We start from the raw sequence: 13,838 nt of genomic DNA on the forward strand, positions 1-13,838 counted from the left end.
CAGGACCACTCCTGCCCACGCCCAGGAAACCCGCTCCCCTAGTGCCCGCCGGCGCCTACAAAGCACTTACGTAAAGTCGCAGAGTCCTAGGTCTGGCCCGACAGCCGCCGACCAACGCACTCAGACAACTTCTGCACCTCGGAATCTTTGCGGCTCTGGTTCTAAAGCCAGCGCTCCCTCCCCTCCTGCCAGCCCCCTCCGCCCCTCGGCCGCCGCCATTGGCTCGGGTGGTGCTAGCAGTCGGCCTGGGAACCAGGAAGGGGATTGGGCCACGAGCCTGTCACATCAACTGGGTGGGGATCCAGGAAAATAGGCACGGGGATGGGCACCCAGGAGGGATAGGGACTGCAACTCTGCAGCAGGGAGAGGAGAATGGTCCCCAGCGCCTGAGTCTCCCCTTCCTACTTGGGCTAAGAAGAAGTTAGAAGTCCAACGTGCCTGGCTCGGAGTACGTATTCACAAAATCTTATGGGATTAATAAAAATATGAAAAAGTTGCGGACGAGAATTTGAATGCCACCTATATAAGTCTATGGGGGAGGGGTACAGTTTCTCCCAGAATCGTGAGAAAAATAACGGCATGTTGGGGGAACATTCCTAATTACATCTGCAACAATCAGTCCAGGTGTCAAAGGGCGCAGAGGGAAACATCAGCAATCATTCCTTTCCTTAAGAAGTCAAAGGAGAAGAATATGGGCAGGGCAGGGCTCAAGCCTTTGGCCTCATGCCAAGTAAATTGTTAGCCCACATCACCTGTCTGGTATGTTTGTCCATGCGGAGAGGGGTGAGAGGAGGTAGTTGGAAGTACCTTGGTTCTACTCTTTTGACCGGAAATGGGTATCAATTCTCATCAGTCTCCTTTCACCAGAGAAAACTTGGAGACATGTTACTGCTCCCCAGACTGCCATTTCTTCTCCTTCTCTGCCCAGGAGATGGCTTCTACGTCATAGCTGACCTCTTTCATTAATACACGTGGAGGTTATCTGCATTCCAAACCTATGGCTCATCGTAGATCCAAAATCAACTCAGAGAGCCAGAGTTTGAGGGATTCTGCAGGGTCAGGTCAAGAGACTGACTTGTGGGATAGCTGTAGAAGAAAAAGTCTAAGCCCTTTCCTGTTCCAGTTGTAACCATTTTGTTCAGGAAATGTGTGCTTGGAAAGTTCTGTCAACATTTAAAATTAGTTCAATTAAGTCACATTTCACATATACCAGGAAAAAATGCTGAAACGCTTTAAAATTGAATATTCTTGAAAAGCAACCCCTATTTCGTCTGCCATTATGAATTTCCTTAGATAAATTAATCTGTAGTGAGTGCCAAGGCTTCTTAAAAGGGAAGAACTTGGGGAGTTCGTGTATTGCCTAAAGGCTAGACTAGCAGAGGACTTGGCAGTAGGAAAAAGCCTTGTTAAATATTAATTAATGATTAACGAACTGGAAGAACTTATGAAAGGCACAGGAAGGTGAAAAAGAAATGAGAGGGCAATCATGCTTTCACAAACATTGAATTTCTGTTATGGGAGATTTTCTACTGGTTCAGGTTTGGGTCAGGACAAAAATACTGATTTCAACATGTTGGCGTCGGATTGAACATGGAGTCAGTGTGTTGCCACACACATTTACAGTAAGCTTCCAAATGAGATTTCTAGCATTCAGTAATTGGCCCAAGGTTTGGTGTGACTTCTGGAATTCTTCACAAAAAATTTTTTGATGCAGGAAATAGGCTCCTTCGGTTTTCTACCTTTTATGGTGTCTGTCAGTCACCGCTGAAGAGCTTCCACCTGCTCTTAAACTTAAAATTACAGACTGAGCTATAGCATGAAGGGACTCTGTAAGCTAAATTTTCCAGTGCAGATATATTTATCTCAATTACGTTGTATTCAATTTTAGTTTATTTTTCAAATTCTAGAATTTAAAGTAAAAATATTAAGAATCCTATGTATATGCTATTTACGGTTCCTGTTTTTTATTCAAAAAAGCTTACATAGAGCCAAGTGGGGTAGCTCACGCCTGTAATCCAGCACTTTGGGAGGCTGTGCGGTGGGAGGATTGCATGAGACCAGGAGTTCAAGACCAGCCTGGACAACAGAGCAAGACCTCATCTCTACAAAAAAAATTAATAAAAATTTTTAAAAAGCTTAATAGAATCTATACTTGATAAAAGTGCTCATTCACCACTACCACTGAGGATGTCGGAATTCAGTCAAGAAATGTCATTTTAATTGAAATGCAATAGTCCATAGTTTCAAAGCTGCAGAGTACCTAGCTGATGGCATTAGTTCTCATTGCCTCAGTAACTTTCCAACAGATAAAACACTCCCTAAACACAGAAGCACCTATTTGGATGCTAGTTGAGATTCCTGTTTAACAAGCTCTACTATATAATCCAGGTAGAACTCCATCTTAATGAGTACTATTAAGATAGCCAGCCAGTTTGATGTAACTAAGCTACCTTTGTGTAGCCCAGAATCTAAAGTACCTTTTCAAAGTTTAGCATTTTGCTGGAAGAAAGGAGCCCAGGTTCAAAGCTCTTAAACAGCATTTCTTTATAATCTTTCACACAATCAGTTTACTTCACAGAGGATCATTCACAAGTAACCCAAAGTTGATTGTTTTCTTATCTATATCAAAAAACCTGCACAGATGTTGCTTATAGGTTTTAATTCATTTTGACAGTGACTTGCCTAGTTCTTGACACATAGGAGTTCAGTAAATGTTTGTTGAACTAATGGTTATTTTATGAGTTTATTCTTGTTAAACAACAGCAACAAAAAGCTATTAATATATATAGGACTCTCACAGACCTTGTGAATCAATAACCTAAGAGTTTTTACCTTTTCTTCCGTTTCCAATTTTCAATCCTAATGCCTTTGTAATAAATCACTTAAAGTCAATATCGCAAAATTTTGAAAACTATTTATTCTTCCTGTCCTCCGTTGATATCATAGAAAGGCTCCAATATCCCTCTTAGGTTTTTTGTCTGTCCCAACTACCTTTCTTTCCTCCTTTGATATGCACATCTCCCTTTTCCTTGCTGTTTTTCCTATTTTTCTGCCCAACACCAACACTCTCCCCAGTCTAGTTCACAAAGTATTATGTGTACATAGTCTAAATTTTTCCCTGAAATTTTCCTAAAGTTGTCAGTTTCCTCTTTTATCCATTTTTAATTTTTTATTCTTAACATGTCATTGCTGGCTTGAACTTTTTTTTTTCTCTTGAGACAGAGTTTCACTCTTGTCACACAGGCTGGAGTGCAATGGCACAGTCTCAGCTCATTGCAACCTCTGCCTCCCGGGTTCAAGCGATTCTCCTGCCTCAGCCTCCCAGGTAGCTGGTACCATAGGCACCTGCCACCACACCTGGCTAATTTTTGTTTTGTCAATAGAGATGGGGTTTCACCATGTTGGCCAGGCTTCTCTCAAACTTCTGACCTCAGGTGATCCACTTACCTCGGCCTCCCAAAGTGCTGGGATTATAGACATTAGCCACCGTGCCCGACCACTGGCTTGAACTTTTTATCCATTTTTTATTTTATTTTACTTTATTTTTTCTTCTTTTCCTCGCCCTGCCCGGGATTATTTTTATCAATTTTTTTAAAACCTCCTTTCTGTAGTCTATTAAAATATGATTTTGCTGCACAAACTTTATATAAGTCAGGAATAACTTAAAGAATCTTGATCAATTCAATACTAAATCATTTTTCTAACACACCTAATTGTTTTCTCAGTCTCTAAATGTACAATTGTGTACTAATTTGTTTTAATTAATTGTATTTTATTTTATCAGATTATTTTCAAGGAATTATCCTTTTTTAAAATCATCTTTTTAATTCATGGATAATTCTATTCCATGTTGTGATATTTTAGGTTCTTGGATTGATCCTAATTCCTCTTTTTATTCAGTATGCTGTGAGATGACATTTTATTAAAATTAAGTATGATTTTAAAGGTTTCTCTTATATTTAAAATATTTGGCATAGAGGAAGTCTTGAAAGACCTGGACAATTCTTAATTTTTTTTTTGACCCATAGGATACAGATTTGAACAGTTATTACCACTGTTTATTAGTGAATTGCTTTTATGTTTCCAGCTCAAAATGTACACATATATAGTACATGAATATTAATAGTGAATAGGCAATTGTCAAATATTTTTCAAACCTAAAGGTTATTATGAATCTGAATGTTTGCTAATGCAGGCCAACTATCTTACACGCACATTCACATAAAGAAATTACTCTGACATGTCCAAGGTTATTTCAGATATTCACTTGTAAAAAAAAGAATAATTATCAGTATCTGAGAATAAGAAAAAACAAAACAAAAAAAGACAAAAAATCAATTGAAGTATCTTTAATAAGATTAGGACATATTTAATCAGTATGGACTTTATAATATATAGATTTAATAAAGGTCACTATCATCACTGGAAATGCTCAAAATTAAAGTGTCACCCCCCCCCCCCGATTTTCTGGCTGTTAAATATCTAATTAATCAGTCAGATAACTTATAAGCTACACAGAAAAAGTATGGTCTCAAACCACAATGAATTAATAGTCTAATATTAATTCAAGATCAAAGTCCACATAACTGAAAGAGAAAACAATTCAAGATGATAGAATATATAAGAAGTACTGTATGTAGGCTGAAAAGAATGAGAGTAATAGGGCTAAAGCAGTTATAGAAGGCATCCTTTGTGCAATGGAACTTGAGCTAGGCTTGAAAAAGATGGGTAAGACTTAACATAGGTAAGTAGAAATGAAAACCATTTCATTCCTAGGAAGTGGTAAAAGAAAAACTTCACACAAATTAAATTAATATAGCTTAATTGAGCAATGAATAATGGGGCAGCCACCCCAAACCAGACTAGGTGCAGAGACACTCTGGTGCTGCCACATGTTCAGAGAGAATTTATGGACAGAAAAAAGTGACATACAGAAAATGGAAGTGGGGTGTACAGCAACAGTTGGATTGGTTATAGCTTGGCATTTGCTTTATTTGAACTCAGTTTGAACAGTTGGCTGCCTTTGATTGGCCAAAACTCAGTAATTTTACAAGTAAGGGTTACAGTGTGTTTACATATCTAGGTTACAGTTCACTATGTATGGCAATACTTTTTTTTTGGCAGGGTCTCGCTCTGTCACCCAGGTTGGAGTGCAGTGGCACGATCATGGCTCGCTGAAGCCTCAATTTCCCAGGCTCAGGTTATTCTCCCACCTCAGTCTCCCAAGTAGCTGGGACTACAGGCTTGTGCCACCACACCCGACCTATTTTATTTTATTTTATTTTATTTTGTAGAGATGGAGTTTTGCCATGCTGTCTAGGCTGAACTTGAATACCTGGGCTCAAGTAATCCACCTGCCTGGGCCTCCCAAACTACTGGGATTACGGGCCTGAGCCACCGCACCCAACCAGGCTAAACCTTATTTAAATAGGACAGCTTTAGGTGAGTTTCTGAGTTTGGGCTTTCTTTCCAGGCTTCTACTTCTTATCTGGAAAAGAAAAACTGAGGATTTGCCTGCCACAAAGGTGCAGTGATAACATCAATGGGAAGGAAGATTGCTTGGGATCTCATTCATGCAATCTTTTTAAAAGATAAAATATATTTGTTATACTTACTTTAGTGATTAAAAAGACTTGTGGGCCGGGCTCATGCCTGTAATCCCAGCACTTTCGGAAGCTGAGGTGGGTAGATCTCTTGAGCCCAGGAATTTGAGACCAGCCTGGGCAACATCGCAAAACCTAGTCTCTACAAAAAATACAAAAATTCGCCGTACATGGTGGTGGCACATGCTTGTAGTTCCAGCTACTTGGGAGGCTGAAGTTGGAGGATCACTTGAGGCTGGGAGGTTGAGGCTGCAGTGAGCTATGATATCATCACTGAACTCCAGCCCGGACAACAGAGTAAAAGTAAAGAAGGAAGGAAGGCAGGGAGGAAGGAAGGAAGGAAGGAAGGAAAGAAGGAAAGAAGGGAGGGAGGGAGGGAAGGAGGGAAGCAGAAGGAAGAAAGGAAAGAAAGAAAAGAAAAGAGAGAGGGGAACATCACACACCAGGGCCTCTCATGGGGTCGGGGGAGAGGGGAGGGATAGCATTAGGAGATATACCTAATGTAAATGTAGAGTTAACGGGTGCAGCACACCAACATGGCACATGTATACATATGTAACAAGCCTGCATGTTGTGCACATGTACCCTAGAACTTAAAGTATAATAAATAAAGTAAAGAAAGAAAAAGAAAGAAAAGAGAGAAAGAGAGAGAGAAAGAGAAGGAGAGAGGGAGGGAGACAGGGAAGGAGGGAAGGAAAATAAAAGATTTGTGACTCTTGTCTTACATTAATTAAACTGCAAGTTACAGAAGGTCTTGCTTTTAGTGACAGTAATTTTTTTTTTTTGCTTGCTCTGTCGCCCAGACTGGAGTGCAATGATGCAATCTCGGCTCACTGCAACCTTCCAACTCCTGGGTACAATCCATTCTTGGGCCTCCTGAGTAGATGGGATTACAGGTGCGTCACCACACTGGGTTAACTTTCATATTTTAGTAGAGACTGGGTTTCATCATATTGGCCAGTCTGGTCTCAAACTCCTGATATCAGTTGATCCACCCATCTCCCAAAGTGCTGGCATTACAGGCATGAGTCACCTTGCCTGGCCAGGTTACAGTAATTTTGACAGTTACTTTAGTTAGAACCATAATAATCCTTCCCTCAATGAGATTTACAAAATTAATTGGCACATATCACATTTTGCTTTTAAGGAAGTATTATTAATAACATGCCTATAACTTACAGAGAATTTAAGGTAGGTGAGTGCACTAGCTCAGATATACAACTTGATGTTATTATTTTGTGTGTCTGGGCTACAAAGCATTCTTTTTGGTGAAATATTCAACCTCAACCTTTATTAGAATGTAATTTGAAATATTGGAGGCTATTAAAAAAGTCTTTTAAACATATACAAACAACCCTTCAGAATAAATTGTAGCATACATTTCAAAATTTATAAGGATTATCCATAATCTTCCACAGTACTAGCCAGACTTCTAAAGAAACAGTCATGTCCAGTCTATTGCGTTTAATTGATTTCTGAATATGTAAGGCCAAATTTTGGTGAATTTACGAGTGTGTACTTGCATTATGTGTGTGTGTGTGTGTGTGAGAGAGAGAGAAAGAGAGAGAGAAAGAGAGAGAATATAATCAGATTTTTAAATGCTATAACTGTTTATTCTACCAAGAATGCTTATAGTTAAGTATTTGGGTCTGTGTCTACTAAGTAGGCAAAATAATGACTTTAAAAAGAGATTGACAGTGTGACACCATGGATGAACCTTGAAAACATTATGCTAAGTGAAAGAGGCCAGTAACAAAAGACCACATATTGTATGATTCCATTTATATAAAATGTACAAAAAGGGAAAATCCATAGAGACAGAAAGTAGATTAGTGGTTGCCTAGGGTATGGGCAATTGGAGGGAAATGAGGAGTGACTGCTAATGGGGTTCCTTTTTGGGGTAATGAAAATATTCGAAAATAGACTGAAGTGATGGTTGCGTAACTATTATGAATAAATTTTAAACTATTGAATTGTACATTTTAATTGGTGAACTATATGATATGCGAATTAGATCTGTTACTTTAGACAAGTTAAAATTAACAGAATTTAACTGAGCAAGAAAAACAAAAACGATTAGAGAATTAGCTAGCCCCCAGAATCAGAACAGATTCAGAGATTCTGGGGCTGCCCCATGGTCAGAGAAGATTTATGGACAGAAACAGGAAAATGACATACAGAATACAGAAGCGAATACAGAAACAGCTGGGCCTTTGCCTTATTTGAGAAGGGTTTGAACAGCTGGCTGCCTGTGAGTGGTTGTTGAAGTATGGCGGCTGTGATTGGCTGAGACTCAGCTATTGTTATAGAAGCCTATTCCTAAATTAGGTTTTCAGTTTGCTTACCTACCAAGTTAGGTTGCAGTTTATACTTAAGAATTCGAGTATACAAGTACAAAGACTTCCTCAGGCAAAATTTTAGTTTGATTTAACGTATCTCTATATAGCTGCTATTCAAAAAGGGAAGATTGACAGAATTAGGCTGTTAAGCACAAGGAGAACCATACTAATGAGGATATGATATGAAAGGATCTGTAATTGCAGAGAAGAAATTAAACTCATGCAATCAAAAGGCCTTGGGAGATAAATTCATCCACTTCTTGGTTAGCATGATCCCATTTTTGTCACTGTCACTGAAAGAAGAACGTAGTGCTTTAACTTACTACAAAGGAGATGTAAATTAAACATTACAAAAAAACATTTAAACAAATCAAATAAGCCAGAAATAGAACCTAGGCAGTAAAAGGTGCTTTTTTTGATACTTTTAAAAAGGTTTGAATTACCATATGACTACATTGGTCAAGGTATTTAAATCATGCCACAGTTTTCATAAATACTTGCAGTTATAAGGATAATTGCACATTTGGTTTAAGTAATCAAGAAGTTCCTTAGGAAGTGCCACAGAAGGTTTGAAGATAAGAAGTTTCATTCTGAATCAACACACATCTCTTCGGTAATTCAGAACCAATAATGTTTTCACTGGTTTGTTTCTTTATCAATGCCGTGGATTCACCTGAACAAGGGTGAAAATAGAATGTAAAGTTGTTCATTCAGGGAGGCATTTCCTTTCATACACTGAGCAACATTATCATAGCTTAAATCCCATTTGGTGGTTGGAATAGAGTAGGCCTAAAACTGCTTAATTAAGGCTTTATAAAAAGTTTTAAATATTTGGGAGTCCTTTGGAAAGGACGCCACTTGAAATGAGATCATATGCCTAAGATTATGCTAAGTCAGAAGTTAGCAAACTTTGCCTGTAAAGGGCCAGAGTGTAAATATTTTTGTATACGAGCCATACAGTGTCTGTTGCAACTACTCAACTCTGCTGTTGTATTGTGGAAGCAACCATAACAAATAAATAAACAGGCTGGGCAGGTGGCTCATGCCTGTAATCCCAGCACTGTGGGAGGTCGAGGCGGATGGATCAACTGAGGTCAGGATTTCAAGATCAGCCTGGCCAACATGGCGATATCCCTCCTCTACTAAAAATACAAAAATTAGCAGGGCATGGTGGTGCATGCCTATAATCCCAGCTACTCAGGAGGCTGAGACAGGAGAATCGCTTGAACCCAGTAGGCAGATGTTGCAGTGAGCCGAAATCGTGCCATTGCACTCCACCCTGGGCAACAGAGCAAGACTCCATCTCAAAAATAAATAAATAAACAAACAAACAAACCAACAGCTGAGTGTGGTGGTTCATGCCTGTATTCCCAGCACTTTGGGAGGCTGAGGGAGGCGGATCACTTGAGGCCAGGAGTTCGAGGCCAGCCTGGCTAACATGGTGAAACCCCGTCTCTACTACACATACAAAAAATTAGCCGGACCTGGTGGCTTGCACCTGTAGTCCCAGCTATTCTGGAGGCTGTGGCACAAGAATCATTTAAACCCAGGAGGTGGAGGTTGCAGTGAGCCTAGATTGCAGCACTGAACTCAAGCCTGGGCGACAGAGCAAGGCTCTGTCTCAAAAACAAATAAATATAAAATAAAAATAAAAATAAAAAAAATTAGCTAGGCATGGTGGCACATTCCTGTAGTCCCAGCTACTTGGAAGGCTGAGGCACGAGAATCACTTGAACCCGGGAGGTGGAGGTTGCAGTGAGCTGAGACTGCGCCACTGCACACCAGCCTGGGCAACAGAGCCAGACTCCATCTCAAAATAAATAAATTAAAAAATAAATAAGGCCCGGCGCAGTGGCTCATGTCTGTAATCCCAGCACTTTGGGAGGCCGAGGTGGGTGGATTACGAGGTCAGGAGATGGAGATGATCCTGGCCAACATGGTGAAACCCCGTCTCTACTAAAAATACAAAAAAAAATTAGCTGGGCGTGGTTGCACGTGCCTGTAATCCCAACTACTCAGGAGGCTGAGGCAGGAGAATCGCTTGAACTCTGGAGGTGGAGGTTGCAGTGAGGTGAGCTGAGATCATGCCACTGCACTCCAGCCTGGCGACAGAGCAAGACTCTGTCTCAGAAACAAACAAACAAACAAACAAACAGGCATGGTAGTCTGCCAGTAAAACTTACAAGAACAGACAACAACAGTTTGGGTCGTCAGACTGTAGTCTGTGGACCCCTGTCTGGATTATTGTGCTTGCTCCAATATTATCTTGGCATCTGGATGGAGCCGTGTTCTCAAAGTGGTATTTAGGAGTTGGTTTATAACTGATGATATGAAGCAGATTGAAATTAGCACTGTTTCATTATTACTATCTTAGGTCTTCACAATGTTTCATACCAAGCAACTGATGGGATGGCTGTCTACTCTCTCTTCTTTTTCGCCTTTTAAATTTGAAATCACAATGGCCAAATTTGCGGGTGGGAGGGAGTGAGGAGGAATAAAATGGCAGCTACTATAGCTACTACTTATTGAGCTTCTTCTAGGCCTTGTACTAGAAACTTTATATACATGATCTCTTTAATGCTAATAACTAACTCATTAACGAAAGCATTATTTTTCCCATTTTCATATGAGAAAACTAAGATTTACGGAAGAAGTAACTTTTGCCCAAGATCATTTTGCTAGTAATGCAGGAGCTGAGATGTGTGAGTGTGTGGGATGATTCCATCTCTTGTCTGACGCTACAGTTTGTGATTAGAACCAAAGGATTTTACAGGAAGCATTCACTGTACTTTTATCTAAAAAAATAAGGCAAAGGAACACTATTAATGATTGCACCTTTCTTCTCACTTCTTCGAAAAAATGGTTAGCTCGCTGGTGATAAATCTCTGAGATAAGCACGTATGTTTTATTACATGCTATGGTCTGAATGTTTATGTCCCCCAAAATTCATATGCTGAAACCTAATTACCTAGATGACAGTATTAGAAGATATTGTATTAGAATATATGGTATGAGAAAATAGTAGAAGATGGTATTAAAAGGCAGGCTTAATATATCCAATTTTCGCTTTTTTTTTGAGACGGAGTCTTGCTCTGTCGCCCAGGCTGGAGTGCAGTGGCTGGATCTCAGCTCACTGCAAGCGCCGCCTCCCAGGTTTACGCCGTTCTCCTGCCTCAGCCTCCCGAGTAGCTGGGACTACAGGCGCCCGCCACCTCGCCCGGCTAGTTTTTTGTATTTTTAGTAGAGATGGGGTTTCACCATGTTAGCCAGGATGGTCTCGATCTCCTGACCTCGTGATCCGCCCGTCTCGGCCTCCCAAAGTGCTGGGATTACAGGCTTGAGCCACCGCGCCCGGCCTTTTTTTTTTTTTTTTGAGATGGAGTTTTGCTCTGTTGTCCACGCTGGGGTTGAGGGGCGTGATCTCAGCTCACTGCAACCTCCACCTCCCAGGTTCAAGTGATTCTCCTGCTTCAGCCTCTGGAGTAGCTGGGATTATAGGCACGCACCACCACGTCTGGCTAATTTTTGTGTTTTTGGTAGAGATAGAGTTTCACCATGTTGTCCAGGCTGGTCTCGAAATCCTGACCTCAGGTGATCCACCCACCTCGGTCTCTCAGTGTTGGAATTACAGGCATGAGCCACCGTGCCTGGACTAATGATTTTTGTGTTTTTAGCAGAGACAGGGTTTCACCATGTCTTCCAGGCTGGTCTCGAACTCCTGGCCTCAAGTGATCCGCCTGCCTCAGCCTCCCAAAGTGCTGGGATTACAGATGTGAGCCATTGTGACCGGCCAATTTATCCAATTTTTTAAAGAAAATGCATGATTATAGCCCAACTTATTCTACCTGATAAACTCTGAATTATGGGTCACATAAACCATTTCAGAGGGGTAATTTTAAACCAATTAAATGCATTCTAAATTTAATGCACTATAAAAAGAAAAACACCCAAAGCATATGGCTGACAGTTCATTCCATTTTACTTAATTTAGGGTCTTTTGAAGCATCAAATTTTAAAAGTAAAATAATTTGATAATTAAAACCATGGGATATTTGTATTAGAGGGAATATTATAGACCACTCCCCTCACAGTACAGATGAGTAAAACTGAGCCCTGCAACAGCAAATTGACTTGCCCTAATCTTTTTTTTTTTTTCAAGTCATTTTATAAAGTCACTTTAGCAGGTGGCCTTTTGAGGATTGTAATTTTCTTTTTATATATTTCCGTTTTAAATGTGGCTTTGCAAATGTGCTACATAATGATGTACTTCAGAGACATTTCCATAACGGACGTCATGTAGTAGGGTGGAGTCCCTTTCGGCTGCTAGTTTTCTACAGAAGTGACGTCAACAATAGGGTACGGCTCAGTCGGGTATAAGTGTGTTTCAAAGTCTTGCACCTACGCAGAAGTATAGGGCCAGTACTGGACTGACCAAGTTCAGGAACCTTGTCAACCAAAGGAAATGAAAAATCCAAGCTTTAAGGATCTAATCCAAGATAAGGGGGTGATGAGGATGCAAGGTAAGACAAAATCTGAATAGCACCTCAGCAGAGATGATTTGTTAGTTTTCAGACAGTACCCCAGACAGATCACAGAATGCAAAGATTCTTTGTTTGAGCTGCTCCCTGAACCTGCTCCCTAATTAATAACTGTGATTCTAAGAGACATGAAAGTCACTGTATTATTCCTTGGGAGGCTGGAGTAAATTATTCACATCATTAGGAACAATTCAATGTCTGCAAAGAGGTCCCTTGTCAGGTAATTCTGCCACACAATGGAAAGGCTTCATTTGCTTTGCTTCCTTAAGTCTCCTTTCTCCCTTACCTGATCTTTGAGTATACATGATCCTTTTTTTTCTGTTAAAGGAATAGACCCTTTCTTTTCTCTTCATCAAAGCTGATAAATAAATTGCAGCTTTTAAAAAAGCTTTCCAATTTTTTTTTACCTTCATCAAAGCAGATACTGCTCATTAAAATGGCATAATCTCTCTGGATTAGTGTGAATTTCAGCTTTTACAGAAGAGAAATCCCACAAATGAGAGAAGCATAGGTAACAGATTGCAAAGGGTTGGCAATACTTCCTTTAAATCTGAATGTAAATACCAGCCTCTCCTAGCCCCCAGCAACATATGCTTATGTATTGGAGCTCCCCAGATGCACAGAATGGATGTGCAAGATGAGAACCAGTTGTCAAGGATTCTTTCGTCTTTTGAATTTGTCTTGCAATATTTAAAATAGTAGTATGTATTTTTTTAACCAGAATGATTCAGAACATTAAGATCTTTCCTGTGCCTTGTTTAACATTTTGAATTAAATATATATTTTTCAAAAATGAATAATACCTTCATTAACATTTATATCAACCTTTTTTTTTTTTTTTTTTGTGGAGGAAGGAAAATGCTCTGAAGATTTGGAACAGCTCAGCCTCCAAAGTGCAGGTCAGAAAATTGGGCTAAGTGAATGCTTATCAGTAGAACTGTAATTTGTTCCAAATGCCTTATAGCATTTCATAAATAATTAGAAATACGAGTTTCATTTCTAAAAGGGAAACTGATACATAATTTATAACTGTATGAAAGCATAAAGTATTATATAAATTCAAGAAATACACAGTTTTTTAATTATTTGAAATTATATAAAGTGAAAGTGCTATGCTTATAGCTAATTTCTATATTTTCACTTATTCCTATTATAAACCATTAAATTAATTTAATGTTTTGGTACTCCATGGAAACTATTTGCTTAAACAGTAACATCTACAAACTTAAAACCAACATCTTAAATCTCAATGCAAGGTACAATTCTTTTCCAGGATCCCTAAAATAGGTAATTTCAATTACTGCCCTGAAGGCTTTATAGAAATACCAGGAGGCCAGTAGGTGGCTCACGCCTGTAAT

At 39.6% G+C, this 13,838-nt stretch overlaps 1 protein-coding gene and 1 long non-coding RNA gene across 3 annotated transcripts in view; one reads left to right on the forward strand and one right to left on the reverse strand.

Moving 5' to 3' along the window:
* PLS3 (plastin 3) overlaps positions 1-205 on the reverse strand; it is an 88,918-nt gene extending 88,713 nt beyond the window's left edge. Inside the window, exon 1 of one of the 2 annotated variants that reach the window (XM_033202042.1) lies at positions 71-205. The gene's annotated coding sequence lies outside the window, so the exon portion shown is untranslated. The remainder of the gene's footprint in view (positions 1-70) is intronic. The other variant, XM_033202043.1, reaches the window with a different exon arrangement.
* A 135-nt stretch (positions 206-340) lies between these two features.
* Positions 341-13,838, forward strand: part of LOC117078490 — a 100,040-nt gene continuing 86,542 nt past the window's right edge. Inside the window, exon 1 of the long non-coding RNA XR_004434997.1 lies at positions 341-448. This is a non-coding gene — a long non-coding RNA (uncharacterized LOC117078490). The remainder of the gene's footprint in view (positions 449-13,838) is intronic.

This window comes from Trachypithecus francoisi, unplaced genomic scaffold, assembly GCF_009764315.1.
Source record: "Trachypithecus francoisi isolate TF-2019V2 unplaced genomic scaffold, Tfra_2.0 Lachesis_group6, whole genome shotgun sequence".
NCBI lineage: Eukaryota > Metazoa > Chordata > Mammalia > Primates > Cercopithecidae > Trachypithecus > Trachypithecus francoisi.